The sequence below is a fragment of the Tenrec ecaudatus genome, chromosome 11 (assembly GCF_050624435.1).
Source record: "Tenrec ecaudatus isolate mTenEca1 chromosome 11, mTenEca1.hap1, whole genome shotgun sequence".
Lineage (NCBI taxonomy): Eukaryota > Metazoa > Chordata > Mammalia > Afrosoricida > Tenrecidae > Tenrec > Tenrec ecaudatus.
In genome coordinates, this window is record NC_134540.1 from 60448739 (window position 1) to 60466238 (window position 17500).

Sequence of the window (17500 nt, forward strand, 5' to 3'; positions counted from 1 at the left end):
GGAAGAGGTCCCCATCTAAACTCTATCCTTGGTGGAGACTTTGGCCCTTGGATGATTCATAAGCCTTTTACCCTAATTGAACTCAGGCAGATTAAGCGAGACCTAGGCATTTACTCAGACAATGAAGAACAGTACATAAATACTTATCAGCAACTCACTCTGGCCTATGACTTGGCTTGGAAGGATGAAATGATAGATATAGGACAGATTTTAAGCAAAAGGCTTGGACTCAGGTGAAGGAGAGAAAGGAAGATACTAAGCACACAAGGTGTTGGCCTCCATAGCTATCCAGCACCCATCTACTGCCTGCTAGGATCCAAAGACCCCTGCAGAGGTTTCAAGTCCCAGGCATGCCAGCATGTGTGCTACTGGGCAAAGGATCACATTAATAGAAGTAGACCTCCATGGAGACCATGCAATGGTTGCAAACAAACTGGCCACTGGCAGGACTCTGTCCTCTGAGGAACACCCAAGAGGAGAGTTGTCTGCGGGCAAGCATGCAACTGCTACATGCACTGAACAAGCCCAGCCCCGATGGCCCGCAGCAGGAGATCGCTGTGACTGGTTTGGAACCCTGGTTGTGCACGGATGTTGACAGGGAGGCCAGTATATTTTTCCAACTGGGTGTCTCTCCTAAATGACTTCCTCATACTTCAAGCAGTAGCTTGACACTTAGATATAACTCATCATCTCCACTATGCCTGGACACTTCCAATCTCAAGGAAAGTAGAGAAAATGAACCAAAACTTAAAACTAACCCTCAGGATATTGACACCAGAAACCCATTTGAACTGGAAAGATGCACTGCCAATAGCTCTGTTACATCCCAGAATTTCCCCACAACATCCTCTGTGTTTAAGCCCCATGAAGTTTTATATGGGCCATCTTTCCTTGTAACAGAGCCAGTCATAGATTCTGAAGTATTCCTAATACAGAAATATGCCTTAAGAGTAGCCAGGAGGATTTCCATCAATATGGGTTTATCCAGGCCCAAGGGAAGGAAAAATTATCTGCCTTGTGCCTTCCTGAAAACCGTTTATAGTTCTTATAGAAAATTGGAAGGATGAGTCCCCAAATTACCAGCTCCAGCCAATCTGGAAAGGTCCCATCCCAGTGATCCTCTCTACCCCTACTGCCGTTAACGTTCCAAGACAGTGTGTAGATCCACCATTCGCGGGTAAACCCGTGGAATCCCTTGGAACCAGCTCCCTTAGATTCAGATCAAACAGAGCAAGATAAGTACACACATGAACAATTAGATGGCCTTACGATGGTGTCTCTTTGGCGCCCTGAGACAGAGAAGTGCTCTGCAGAAAAAAAAATCCACAATTTTTTTAAGTTTATACATGTTTATTATATAAAATACTTGAAATAATAGGATACAATATTTACAGTTATATATTTATATGTGGTGGATTTTTTATTAAATCACTTTATTGGGGTCTCATACAACTCTTATCGCAATCCACACATACATCCATTGTGTCAAGCATTCCTATACATTTGTTTCCCTCATCATTCTCAAAACATTTGCTTTCCACTTGAGCCCCTGGTGTCTACTCCTCATTTTCCCCTCCCTCCCCTTTCCCCCTCCCCCATGAACCTTTGATAATTTATAAATTATTATTATTTTGTCATATTTACAGTGTCCGACATCCTCCTTCACTCACTTCTGCTCTGTCAGACCCTCAGGTAGGAGGTCATATGTAGATCCTTCTAAACTGTTTCCCCCTTCTTCCCACCTTGTCTCTACCCTCAAAGTATTGCCATTTTCACCACTGGTCCTGAGGATTTCATATGTCCTGGATTCCCTGTGTTTCCAGTTCCTACCGTTACCAGAGTTCAACCTCCAGTCCAGCCAGATTTGTAAGGTAGAATTAGAAACATGATAGTGGGGGAGGGAAAGAGAGGGGGAGGGATCATTTAAGAACTAGAGGAAAATTGTATAATTCCTCACTGCGACACTGCATCCTGACTGGCCCGTCTCCTCCCTGTGACCCTTCTGTAAGAGGATGTCCAGTTGCCTACAGATGGGCTTTGGGTCCCCACTCCGCACTCCCTCTCATTTACAATAATATGATGTTGTTTATTGATGCCTCAAACCTGATCCCTTTGACACCCAATGATCACACCAGCTTCCAGGTAAGCTTTGTTGTTTCTCAGCTAGATGGCTGCTTGTTTATCTTCAGGCCTTTAAAACCCCAGATGCTATATCTTTTGATAGCGGGGCACCATCAGCTTTCTTCACCACATTTGCTTACGCACTCACTTTGTCTTCAGCGATTGTGTCGGGAAGGCGAGCATCTCAGACTGCCTAAAATCGATGGTGAGGAGGGTGTAGGAAGTCTGGTAGGGCTGGATCAAGGACAATATAGCCAAAAGGAATCCCTGAAACTCAAATGAAGGCTGAACATGATAGTGGGACAAGAGGAAAGTAAAAAGAAATAGAGGAAAGAACTAGGAGGCAAAGGGCATTTACAGAGATCTAAATACAGGCATATAGATATGTAAATATATTTATATACGATGAGGGGGAAATAGATCTATGTACATACATGTATAGGTTTAGTCTTGAGTAAGCAGATGGGCAGTGGGCCCCTACTCAAGTACTCCCTAAAGCAAGAGCACTTTGTTCTAATAATTCCACAACAGATTGCAAGCTAGTAAAAGCTATGCCACAATTCCTGTGTTTAAAAGAAACTTTCAGGCTATGCTTGTCAATCCAGTGTTAATACTTCCTGAGATTTCCTCTGGAATCTTCCAGTGTGAAATTAACCCACACTCCCATGGGCTTTGCCATCCCACAGCTCCTGCCCTGGACTTACCTGAACTGTTCACCTGTCTGGACTCTTCCACAAGTCATCAGATTACCAATGACACTGAGCCAAGTTGTCATCCTCAGGATCACTAGTGTCTGTATCACCTCCATCCCATCCACAGTGGACGACAACCTCTCCCAATAGAGCAGGAATTGTGTGGACCCAAGGCCCCGCTTTGTGTCCGTTGACAGAGGAAGTAGCCAGAGACTATAATTGCATAATATACTCAAAGATTTGGGTCTATACTCCTTCAGTGGGGAATGGAGTTTCAGGGAATAAAGCACACTAATTAGACACCTATGAGAAAATCAAAACCGACCATGTACAGACTAAGGCCACCTAGCACAGGTAACGCCAAACTTGGCCACAACCTACTTACGTGACATTATACACATGCACCTGAACTCAGCGAATAAGATTGACTAATACTGTCACACAGGCTGAGGGCAGGACCACCTCTCTTCTCTTGCTCAGATGTGTGGTGCCAACAGAGGATGAGATTCCTGTCACATGTGGGCGCGCATGCGCCTGTGTCCCTACCCAGGGTCTTGTCAGGTACCACCACTCTCTTGGCTTCTGGGGATTTCCTGTTTCTGCATATGTGGTTTCATGCTCCTATTCCAATATCCTTTCCATGTGGTTTTTCGCGTGCAGTCACAAACTCCAACGTGATCCCCACAGAGCCTTGCACCCTTTGCAAAAACAGCGGGTACACTTAACATCTGTAATACCCGAGACCTTCCTTTCCCTCATAAAGTCACTTGGATTACAAAAGTGCTTCTGCCATGTGAATTCAGCCTTGCGAAACAAGAACCGAATTATACCACCCCAGAAACCTAACACTGGCAGCTGCATTCATTTATCAGAGAAGCCATCTGACTTGCCTACCTCTTCAACTAGGTGAGCCATTTCCTTTACATACGCCTATTTTTCTGCATATATGTATTATTCCGGGTAGACTATAGAAACAAATCCAGAGACACTCATATGTGCATAAGAAAGAGTTTGATATAAAAGAGCAATTTAATATTGAGAAAATATCTCAGCTCAGTTCAGATCAAGATGATAGTACGACATTAGCCCATATGTCCAATTCCAATCTATACATTCCTCTTCAGACTCATGAAATACATGCAATGACGCTGAATAAAAGATCACAGGCCAGTGGGTGAAAAGTCTTATGGATCCACTGGCGATAGAGGCTCTCAGGGGTCTCCATGAGACTCCTTCAGCTCCAGGGTTCTAGCATGGCTCCATATGTTTTGTCAGCAAGCATGTCTCACAGGAGTGTGTTGGTGTCCCACCTCCAGTGAGCTATTTATCTCCTTGGTACCTTTAAAAGAGGTCATCAAGCTGTGACGTGATTGACAGGCTCAACTCCAAGCCTTCACTCTTCAGTCTCAAATGGACAACAGATTATGTAACTACCACAGACCGCCCCTTGTCAATTTGACACTTTCACAAAACTCTTTAGCCATATATAATTTTCAAACAAACAATAATAAAATCTTATCTGTACCCAACAGGATAAAACTAAAATGGATACAATCCAATATATGCCACCCTCATTTAAACATATTCTATAAGTAAACAAAACAAAAATATCCTATACTTATGTGAACACCTACACCACACCATGATCCTATAATCCAATGGAAATATTCCCCCACCTATGAAAGTTTGTAAGGCAACCACATCATGCACTTATGCCCCATTTTGGGTATCCAATTTCTATATTGCCTACTTACATCAACCCAGTGCTCTGAGGCGACAATCATATTCTTTGATGTGAAGAGTCTTCATTCCAGTTCGAACATTGGGAAATCTGCATCCATAAGCAAAGTAAAATCAGAACAGGCCATCTATAAAGTCAGGAGCAATGTGCATGAGTTCACAGGCTCCAGAATCTTCTCTTCATCTGGTTGGGTTCTGGTCAACCCAATGTCAGCTGCCTCACTTAGCCTCACTAAGGGTGCCATTGGCTGCCTTGCCGTTAGACCAGTGGTTCTCAACCTTCCTAATGCTGTGACTTTTTAATACAGTTCCTCATGTTTGGTGACCGTCCAACCATAAAATTATTTTCACTGCTACTTCATAATTGTAATTTTGCTACTGTTATGAATTGGGCAACCCTGTGAAAAACTCGTTCGACCCCCGAAAGGGGTCGTGACCCATATGTTGAGAACCGCTGCTTTAGACCGTGGACCCCATCACAAATTCTAAACAACCTTAGTCCCCTTGGGCTATATCATGAACCTCAGACCAGACACCCTGCTCTGACCTTCTCCTCTAGTTCCTGTAAACCAGGTCCACAGGTGTCAGTGGTCAGACACAACCAGTCTCTTTATTGCTGCATTTCTTTCACTTCCATGCAACAAGTGGATCCAGGTGGTTACCTAGCCAGCATTTCAGCTTGCCCACAGGCTTCCTTAAATGTTCAGTCCTAGAGAGGCATTTTCTTCATGGTTCCAGAATTTTTTCCAGCCTCAAGCACAAACCACAGTTCAAAATTCAAAGAGTTCCTTTTTATTCTGTCTGTCACTAGCCCCCTAAACAAATCTCTTGGAATTGAAATATCCTGAGTACTCCAAAGCACTGGGTGGGGTTTACCTTTTCAGAGACTGCTTTGCAAGCATTCCTAGCCCATTTAAAGAATCAAAATGCAATGGCTGAAATCAAAGCTTACAAAGTCTCTATTTTCATACTTCTGAATAATCATTTCTATCAATCATTATATCAACATTAACTAGCAGAAGAAATCAGTATAAACAAAATAGAATCACATTCTAATCTCAATTCTTAAAACAGTTGAATTCAATCCTTATTTTGCTTATTTTAATCCTTATCTAAACTATTCAATCTATACAAAGTATGGGATTAGGCCTCTGACAGCATCAAGCCAGAACCAACCAGCCTTCTGACAGCTATTTTGACTTTGTATCAACTATTTACCCTAAAAACATGGTTTCTGAGAAATTCAAGGGGCAATTGCTACACCTGAGCTTAAAATATACATTAACAACATTCATTTTCATCATCTCAAACAGGAATATACAAATACAAGAACCAAACAAAATAATCAAATATTTAACTCCCCATATTCTTTCCAGAAAACAACCTAGTAAACTGCATGGAAATAGCTTACCTCTGGGTAGACAGACAAGAAAACTACTATGAGGCAGAAGTCTAAAATGCATCTACTTTCCTTCTTCATGAATTGTTTCTCTCGTATCCTACTCCCAAGCTGCCATAATGTGGGTAGACTTGAGAAATAAATCCAGAGACACTCAAGTATATAAGAAAGAGGTTTATATACAAGAGCATTTGAATATTAAGAAAGCATCCCAGCCCAGTCCAGATCAAGTCCATAAGTCTGATATTAGCCCATATGTCCTATATCAATCTATAAATTCCTCTTCAGACTTATGAAACACATGAAATGATGCTAAATGGAGGAAGATCACAGGCCATTGGGTGGAAAGTATTGTGGATCCAGTGGCAATAGAAGCATCTTAGTGCTGGCAGGGGTCTCCACATGGCTCCTTCAGTTCTAGGGCTATAGTGTAAGTCCACATGTATTGCCAGCAGCAAGGGAGGATGCTTGTGTCCTGTCTCCAGAAAGCTATTCATCTCCTTAGTGCCTCCAAGTGAGGTCATCAAGCTCTGACCTGATTGACAGGCTAAACTCCATCCTTTCATTCTTCTATCTCAAATGGACAACAGATTATATAATTGTCACAACATATGTAAACTTTATTGCATTGATTACTCTAGAGAACACAGTTGACACCAAGAAATGCATTTTTATAGAGATGAGCTTTTAAAACTGGTTATCAATCGTATTATAATTTTAAAGGCACTCATAAATCTACCTCCATTAGTAAAAGGGTAATACTAGTACAAGGTATGAGTTGGCAATATTAAACATAAAATATCAACAACAACAGATCATGTATTGGCGGGAAGCCAGACTCTAGGTTGTCATGTGCTTGATGCTTCCCTGCAGTTTCATCAGGATTAGAACTAGCTGAAGTACTTAAAATAAAAAGAAATGTCATCTTTCTGCTGAGAATGGTAATATATTGACATTACCAAGACAGATGGGGGCATTGGGCCATCTAAACTCTATCAAATCACTCTTACCAACAGTACCACCCCTTCCCATATAAAAAGAATACCCCATCTTTGTTGGTTAATTCATTATCAGCACCATGATCAGTTCCGCCCACATTTAATAACATTACCCTAGGTGTGCCTGCCAGTATGGCACCTGGAGCATTGGCTGGGCAATTCCCTGAAGCAGATGCCTTAGCAGACATTGCTGAATGATCTCAGGATACACTGCCCTCCACCCCCCACCATTGTGTAAAGCCCTATAACTAAATTTAAAGGTGAAATACAAATTCTCACTCTGAAGTGTGCTTCTCTACAAAAAAAAAACCAAAACCAAAACTACTAAAAAATGTACAAAGAGAAACATTGAGAACATGTGGGGATGTCTACTAAGGGTTTTGATTAATGCTTTAAGGAAAATAAAGGGGATCCGCCTGAGGATGTAGATAAGGTTTTCCAGTTCTTATGGGGATTTGGATGTTAGAGCAAAAAATCATAAGTTCAGATGACCTACGTTTACCATAACAACGAAGATCACTCTCAAAATGAGTCACAGCATCATCTAAGATGGCTCTGATTGTGGTTCGATGTCAGTAAGCCTGCAGTGAGAAGAAACTTAATTTCATTAAGATATTTGCTACAATTGACCCCAGTTTGGCTTCTTAGGATAGAGATCAAGTGGCAGAACTTTATTGACAGAAACAAGGTGTTTGTTATGCATGGTTATGTAATTGATATCAAAATCAAAGTAATAAACAGCAAAGACTTAGGGAGGCTTTCCTTAGGCTTAAAGTAGACAGGAAACATAAGAAATATTCACTTAATCTCAACAAGCAGAAGAATTCTAAATTAAGTGAATTCAGTGTAATTCGAATCACCAAAGGACAGCCGTTGCCCTTAGTCAATTCCTAGACTTGAGCCAGTTTAAAGAATCACAACCCTTTCAATGAAGAAGAGGCCTGCAGCCCTTTATTACAGCCCACACAGTACCACCCCAAATTTATACTGCTATTGTCTCCCCGCCCTCCTCCAAGGGATCTGTACCTTTTTGAAAAGAGTAACAGTTCATTGAAGAAAAAGGACATAAGATATTTGGGGATGGCTAACCACTGATTCTAACTTGTTACTAATTTTAGGCGACACAAATGCCACTGTGCCCTCACCCACTCCCCCTATCAGAGAGGGAGGGTGTGGAGATCAAATTATTGAGGTAGTCCTAGCTCCGGCACATTTCACTCTGTGTCCTAAAACTCATTCAGTAGTGATTTCCCTGGCTTGCGAATGGATAATTGGAAAAGTAATACTCAGCAACTGCCAAAACATCCTGCACATGGAATTATGGCTACTATAGGTAAGAAAAGCCAAATGAAATTTATTATGATGGTCTCTATATAGGAAAATAGAAAAGCATTCCTGCATTCCTGGATTGATTGCTGAGATTAGTGTTACCATCAGGCCTTGAAGGATGCAAGGAGAATAATTCCCAGCACATCCCTATATCATACACCATAAAAACTTATATGCACACGAGGGTTTTATATAAAGGATAATTATACTTTAAGAATAACATCCCAACCCAATCCAGTCTAAGCCCATAAATCTGATATTAGCCCATATGTCTGATACCAATCTATAAAGTCCTCTGCAAACTCATGAAACACATGCAATGACGCTGCATGCAGAACAATCACAGGCCAGTGGGTAGAAAATTCTTGAATCCAGTGACGTTGTAAGCATCTCAACACTGGGAGGGGTCTCTGCGTGGCTTCTCCAGCTTCAGAAGTCTGGTTGCATCAGGGTAGGTCCATGTAGCTTCTTCAGCTCTTGGCACTAGGATAATTCCATGACTCTTGTCAGCTGCAATGTCTCCCAGGGAGTGAGCAGAGAGAGAGTCTCTCCTGATTCCAAGAAGGAAATACCAGAGGTCCCAAAATCCTCAGGAGAAAGCTATTCCCACACAGAGGCCTCATTGGCTGTGATCTGATTGACAGACTATAGTCCACCCTTTCACTCTTAATCCTCAAATTGACAAACGATTATATAACTACCACAATACCCGTCTGGTCTAGGGAAAAAACAACCAAAGAATACCCCGCCCCCTCCTGCCCACATGATGGGAGCAGATTATCATAAAGTTAACTAGATGGTGACTGCAACTGAAGATGTTTATTCAGATTTGATTCATTTCTTGAACAAATTATAATATCTCTACTATAAAGCTATGGATTTTATTTCTGGTTTTGAAGTAGCAGAAGCAGGCCAATAAAATACCTACATTGTCTAACTTCAAGGTACATCAATTATCCACCATTATGTTATAATTTAATTCACAGCAACTTGACCACCTTTTCATTCCACAAAGTGCGACACTAGTCCATTACACTGCTGGAATTGAATGGATTGAGCCCAGTAAGGAACAAGTACCCATGAATCGAGACTAAAATAATCAACCCAATGAAAATAATGGTAACTTCCACTTCAGTAGAATTTGTAGAGGTTCAGTGATGGGAGGCATGTTGAGATATTCCTAAGAAAGTGAAGGCTAAATTGCACCTAGTCCCTTCAGAAAGTCAAACGGAGAGACAACGTATCTCTTAATTAGACACATTTCTCAAATTAGAGTTATTCTTAATGGCATGGATGGATAAACGCTTTAGGGAACAGACATGACTTCAAGTCTCAATTTTGTCTCCTAGAAGCAAGTGTGCCATCTGCAGGTAGTTAATGAGGCTCTGTCAATTCCGATGCTGAGTTCTTCCTCATGTAGTACAGTTTCTCAGATTACTTACTCTCCACACAGAATAAATCAATACAGTGAAAGAATGAATACAACACCGACGCTTACCTTTTCTGATTTTAAACTACTCAATATTCCCATATTTGACTCTAATGACAGAATTTTAATCTGTGTAATTTCCCCATGTATAAATGAAGTGTTTGGAATTCTCATTCATAACAAGGTTACCCGTAGTTGGTGATGACTCACACAGTTGAATGCCTTTGCATAGTCAATAAAACCAAGTAAACATCTTTCTGATTGCTGTGCTTTCAGCCAAGATCCATCTGGCATGAAGACTAATATCCCTTGTTCCACATCTTTTTCTGAATCTGGCTTGCATTTCTGGCAACTCTATATCAGTGTTCTGTTGCATCTGTTTTTGAATTTCCTTTAGCAAAATTTTATTTCAATGTGATGTTAATGGTAATATTTGAAAATGTCCACATTCTGTTGGGTTATCTTTCTTTGGAATGGGCACAAATACGAACCTTCCAGTCAGTTGACCAGGTGGCTGTCTTCCCAATGTCTGGTCATTGACTGAGGGGTGCTTCTTGAGCTGCCTTACTTTTGGAAATCTTTTTTATTGGTGTTCCAGTTCTGAGGAGCCTGTATTTTGCTAATATCTAGGTGTAGCTTAGACTTCCTCCTTCAACAGTATCAGTTCTTGATTTTAAGATATAGTTGAATGTCAACCAATTTTATTTGGTACATTAGCTCTATATATTTATTCTCTTTCCTTTTGACATGTTTTATATAATTCAGCATTTGCTATAGAATTCTTGAATATTGAAATTCTAGATGTGAATTTGCTCTTCGGTTATTTCATCTTGAGATGTGCTGAGCATATTTTCACTTTTGCTTTTCTAGTCCTGACCTTTGCACATCTCATTGTAATGCTATCCTCTCTCTTCTCAAGGTTCCTTATGAAATATTCTATTCAGTTCATTTACTTCATTATTTCTGCCATTTACTTTAGCTAAACTATTACATGTTCAGTAATATTTTCAGAATTTCTTCTGACATAAATGTTCATCTTTTCTTTAATTGTCTGTCTTTTAAATGATTTTTTCCTTCATATATGACATTCTTGATGACAAACCATAATTTGTCTGATTTTCAATCATGATAATTCTATGTATTGATTCTGTTCTTGTCATGGTCTTTAAAATCAAGGTCACATTTTGACTAATAAGGACTTGTTTTCATTTTCTTCAGCTTCATAGAAACATTTCAAAGGGTAGGTGAAACACAAAGTGCACCTATTGGTCAAGGCTGAACTGACTTGAAGAGATACAGTTAGAATGTGAACTTCTGTGTGAGCAATTGATGGTCAGTTCCAGAGTTTTCCACTGACCTTGTCTTGTCTGGTGATGTTTAGCTTCTTCAATTCTCATTCCCACAGATGTATTCAATTTGATCCCTGTATAGTGTATCTAGTAAGGTCCTCATATATAGTTGTCATTTATGTTGTTTTAAAAGGTATATTAATTGAAGAAATTGTTGGTCTTGCAAAATTTTAACAGTCAATTTTTAGCTTAACTTCTACTACCAAGGCCATCTTTTCCAACTAAGATATTTCCAGTTCCCATATTAAAAATACCATTATAAAATATAACTTAATTGCATATTTAATAAACTTCAGGCTGAATTGGTGGGATTCTTCAGTGTCTTCAATCCTCAGTGTGTTTGTTGAATAAATTTTAATATTTGCATAAATGATCTTCTTCATAGTCAAATAGATATGATCTCATTTTAGACAGAATAATACTCAAGATAGATTTTGATTACTTTAATCTGTCTATTAAAGTAATGCTTTTCTTATATTTGCTGATACAGAATGAAAACGTCAATCTTTCGAATGCCTAGAATTTCCTCATGGAAAATCTTCATTGAATTTTATATATCCCCAAAAGTGTGAATTCCTAATATGTAGGACATTGTCTTCCAGGAAAATTATTCAAAATTATCTTGGACCCTAATGATTTCGATTATTTATTTATTCAGAGAAAATCCTAATATGGCAATATATGTGAGTCTTCAGGATAATTTTTAATCTAACTCCTAGAAAGATAATGGTTAAAGAAACAATTTAAATCATAAGCCTTTATATAATTTTACCTTTCCAAATAGATATGCAAGTTTAAAGATTAACAGATTCTATGTAACACTAAGGAGTCTGTCCATTCCACAAATATTGCCTGATTAAAAATATTACATAGAGAGAGAGAGAAAAAGAGAGGGAGAGTGAGAATTCACACAAGAGCAATTTGCAGATAATATGGTTATAATCATATGTTTACAAAGAACATACTATGCCCTGAAAATTGATGAGTTACATTTTATATAAATGATTCGTTAATAAATATTTTAAAAAATCACAAACAAAACAAAAACAAACAAGTGAAAATATCCAGGTATCAGGAAATCAGGATTCTCAAGAAGTTTTGCAACAAACTTCTCTTGGGGTGTGTATGAGGAGAGTATTATCTCTGGGCTGCATGCCTGAAGTCCCTCCCTTTGACCATGGCTACAACCTGTCATTAGGATGTACTAGCACGCCTATGGTTCTTCTGCATCGTAAAACAGAGGTAACATTTTAAAACTCTATTACCGAAGTACTTGATCTATTACATTTGTGTTAATTTTACTTTAAAAAGGTTAAACCAGCGTGAGGATGGCCTCGTTAGTTAAGCCTGGAAAAAGAATTTAGAATGAAGAGACAAGAAACATCATATCTTCAATTGGCCTATATAAACACACTGCCTTGGTCTTGAGAAGACCATATGGCAGAAAAAGGCAGGTAATCTCCGAGAGCCAGGGGTTTAAGTTCTGTGAGTAAGGTTAGGTGTCTTGAGGGATGGAAATCTACCATAACATATGGGTTTAGGAATGTTCCAGATGAAACACAGCCCAACCAAAATGCTGAGCAGAGTGTCCAGTTAACCTGTGTCTGCAATTCTGACCTACAAAAATTAAAAGAACAAGAAATTTAACGTTTTTAAAATCAACTAATTATGGGAATTACTATGCAGCCTAGAAGACTAACACTGGCTCTCATCCAGTGCCAAATGACAGACATGGCTGGGATCCTTCCCCGCTCTGAATTGCTCTAATTCCATAGGGCCTTTGATTCATAATCAAGTTAAATTTTCATTTTAAAATTATGTATATATCACAGCCTTTTTTATGAATCCCACAGCTTGGAGGACACAACCATATATAATCCATCCAGACAAAACTCAGTGCCATGAAGTTGATTCTGATTCATAAAGCAACCGTATAGAACAGGGGTGAATTGTATCTATGCGTTTTCAAGACTAAATCTGTATGGTGGTAGAAATCCTCATCTTTCTCCTATGGAGTGGCTGGTGGTTTTGAACTGCTTACCTTGTGTTTAGCAGCCTAACCTATAGCCACTATGGCACCATAGCTAGTTAACTAACTCTAATACACTGCCATTAAAGCGACAATGACTCAGTGACCCTGAGGGGCAGGGTAGAACCCCACTGTGAGTCTCTGAGACTGTAGCTCTTTACAGGAGTAGAAAGCCCTGACTTCTGAAGGGGTGCTGGTACTTTCAAAATCTGACATTGAAATTACAGTCCAACATGTAGTCACTATGTTCTAACACTCTTAGAGGGTCTAAAATGCCTGCAAATTCCAATTTTGTGACTAATGTCTTTAGCTAGCTTTAAGCTACCATTGAGTCAAACATATTCAAGTCAGCACAGATGAAGGGTCAAGAGAAAAATGACAGACTACATCTCAGAAAATTAAAACAATGGCAAAATTTAGAATTAGTTTTTAGATAATTTTAAAATAAATACTTCTTCCATTTATCTTAAATACATATTTGATATTAGGAAGTATCAGTATAATTCTATTATAATTTTAGCTTGCAGTTATGTGTTTGCTATATTTCATAACATAAAATAATGGTCAATAGAAGTGGAAACTCTGTCACTGATCTCATCCCTGTTTCTTGGTTATTGACAATACTCGTTATTGTTCGTTATATTGGGGAAGTTATCAAGTTAAGAATGTTTCAGATATAATTAGACAAGTTCTCTACCCAGCACTGCCTGAAAGCCTATCTCTCACTGGTCTCACGGCTTTCTCTGTCCTTTTCCTGAAACATTACCAAACTTTTAAATAGCTGCAATCAATGCATTAAGGACATGTAACTAAGCTCACAGGCACTTGGCTCTGGGGACGTTGGTCAGCAAACCCAGTTCCCTTAATGAAGTGCCTGTACCACAAGTCAATCTCTTACCCACAGTCACAAACTTGACTTACTTTCTGGACTAGAAAGTCTGACTGTTCCATAGCCTGCTCTTGGCTCACCTGCTACCACCGCTCTGCTAGTCCTCCGATGGTCCTCTAGCATCACAGCTCTCTCTAGGACCACAGAATGCCCGGTAACATGCGTGTGGACCTGGGGCACTGGCAGGGGGAATCCAGCAGGCTAGTCCTTTGATCGGGCATCATGTTTAAACAAGTTAGATTTTGCAACTGAGAACTCCAAAATCAGGTGTTCTCTCTTCTGCTACAGTTTGACCCACGAACAAATAAAAAGCTGTGCTTCCCGTCTCCCATTCCTTCTTTCTGTCACAAAATGTGGAGGCATTACAAAGGATCCAGTTCCACATCCCAAACGAGAATCCCATGGGAAAGCCGTATTTGACCTCTTCTGGCTGCCAGAGGAAAAGGGAAATTCAACTCCCCCAATAGCCAGAAGGCAGGGAGGTCAGGCAGGTCTTCTGTTTCTCTAAGCCTCATTTTAGGTGCCAGATTTTGTTTAACTGAGTTTTCCAGAGAAACAAAACCAGTAACATTCAAATAATAACTTTACAACATTAAAAAATTATATCATAGAAGCAGCCTGGGCCATTCCAGTTCAAGTCCTGCCTGGGTATTGGCTGTTCCAAGCCAGCAGTTCAAAACCATCAGTCACCGAAGACGAAAGATCAGGCTTTCTACTCTTATGAAGAGTCTCAGGAACCCACAAGGGCATTCTAGCCTCTATTATAGGGTTGCTATGAGTTGGCACTGATTCAATGGCAGCGAGGGTTTTTTGTTTGTTTGTTTTAGACAGCCACATTCTTAGTAACAATTCGTGCTTTCTAGAGAAACAAAACAAGGGACACTCATAATTTATGAAAAGGAATTTTCTAATATATATATCAAGGAAGCATACCAGGTTGTTGACCTCACATCATTTGGTCCCATCCTGGCTGAAGACCCATGCAGTCTCATACAGTCACAAAACCATGAAGCAGGAAGTCCACTCAGGAAAGTGGGACAGCACTGGCCACTGGGTAAAATTCACATGGATCCAAGGTTGGTAGGAACATGGAAGAGTGCTGACAGCTCCCAGGATGGGCAGGGCACATGGGCAGCCAGCCCTAGAAACAGGAAGAAGAGAAGCAAGGTAGAGACAGTAGTTTCCAGAGGCGCTCTCATAAGTAGGCCACATTCCCAAGGAGACGTCATCAGGCACCGTCTTGACTGAGGGCTTGGACTCCACCAGCTCTTCTTAAAGGTGTACACATTGGAAGAAAAACTTACCATCACCTAGGTATATAAGCAGCATATTCTTATTCTTGCTCTTTTTTTCTGAAAATGAATTTTGCTTTTATCCTGGAATCACATGTACACTGCATTTTAAGACCTGGGTTGACATATTATTTTTCCTCACTGCATTTTATTGATATTGGTCTAATCTGGTTTCCACAGTTATTTTTTGAGAATATAGTGGATTTGAATTATTGTTTCCAAAACACAGTATCTGTTGCTTTTTCTCAGCTGTCTCCAAGATATTTTTTTGGTTTTTGTTTTCTGTAGTTTTAATATCCAAAAAGAATATGTAATTTTTGTCATATCTATTTTTAATTTGATTCTTTGAGTTCCTTTTTTTCCTTTCCATTTTTCTTTATTTTTAAGCATTATGACTTTTCTTTTCTGTTTAGATTCAAATTAAACAACTGTTAAAAACTTTTTATATTATTGTAAAGGGTACACTTTTTGTTTTCTTTAATCTTTGCATGAATTTCTAGATTAGAACATAAATATATAAGCTATTTTATATCTTGGCTCTAGCTGTTGTCATTTCCATTTCATTATACCCATTATATAAAAATATATGTGTGTGTGCTTTTTTCCCCTCAAGAACCCAATTTAATAAAATGTACAAGGAGACGGGTAGAAAAGAAACAAAAACAAACAACAATGACCTAACAATGTCACTGGGCGAGAAAGACAATTCAGGAGTGGTCATGTGCCCACGCGGGCAGGTAGGATGGGGGCGGCTCTGAAGGCACTTCCCATTGCGTGTCCACACTGGAGGGTTGCTGTGGGGGGGGGGCAGGGGGGAGTACGTAGTAACAGTTTAGTCGCCACCCCTGAGGGAGGCCACAGATGTAACACTGGTCCTCCCTCCTGCCCTGTCCTCTGGGAGGAGGACTTATAGGGCCCCAGAACTTCAGTAATTCCTCTCGGTTACATTGCCCTGATCAAGCCCTACCAGACCTCCTACACCTTCCTCGCCATTGATTTTGGATCATTTGTTGTTCTTTACTTTCTTTTCTAATGAGGTTGTTCTCTGTTTTACTTTTCTATTGTTCTTAGATTTTATTTGTTTATTTTTATTGTCTTCCAGTATACAAAATCCAGGATAGTCTACAGAAACAATGACTAGATGAATAGTTTCTTGGGCGCAGGTCAAGGGTGACTGTAGGGAGATGGGAAACTGATAATGAGGACGAGAAAGGGAAAGGTGTTTTAACATTGATTGTGGTGATTATTATACAACTCTTAATACAATTGAAAGACTGAATTCAGTGGTATGGGGATTATAAGCCAATACAGCTGTTAATTTTTTTTAAAAAAATGAGATTTGAGCTGGTATGAGAGACAGGGATTGCAATTTGATTGAATCTAATTAAGCTAATTGAATCTAATTAAGCTAATTGTAAAAAATAAAAATATAAGCATTTTTCAGAGAAGTATAACAAAAGCCCTGTTATAGCAATATAACATTTAAAGTGCCCAGAAATAAATATGAGATTAGTTGACTTATAAAGAGAAAATATGATAGTTTTTTAAATAATCAACTGAGATCAGACCTAGCCTAAATCTACTAACAGCAAGAATATTTAAAGAAAATTATTACTGTAGAAGATAAAGTATATATATACATATATATATTAACAATGATTGCAATATTGGAAACTTTTGCAGTTACATAAACCAATCCCAATCAAACTCACTGTCATCAAGTCTATGAAAACTCACAGTGACACTCAGAATAGAGTAGACGGGTCCCATTGGGTTTCCAAGAGAGTAACCCTTATGAAAAGTAGGATACCCTATCTTTCAACTGTGGAGTTGCTGGTGGTTTTGAAGGGCTCACTTTGAAATCAGAAGCGGAGTGAGTAACCTTTACACCACTAAGACTCCTCTTGCCATTACTAAGAGACTATAAAACGATGTCAAATATAACTGGACGGTTTGATGAGTTACTGGATATGAAACAGATTATCTACTATGTAAACATCCACCTAATTAAAATTTTGAAATTTATATTAAATAAAAATTTGGATCTTAAATATACATTATCTGAAGTGTGTGTGTGTGTGTGTGTGTGTGTGTGTACACAGACATGGAAGCAGCATCCTGCTCGGGCACAGGGCTGGACGATCAGCTACCCTTCCCTGGCCCAAACCACACCAGGACCACCGTCAGGGACGACGTCACATAGGCCTCCAAGAAGAGCAAGCTTGAGGGCAAC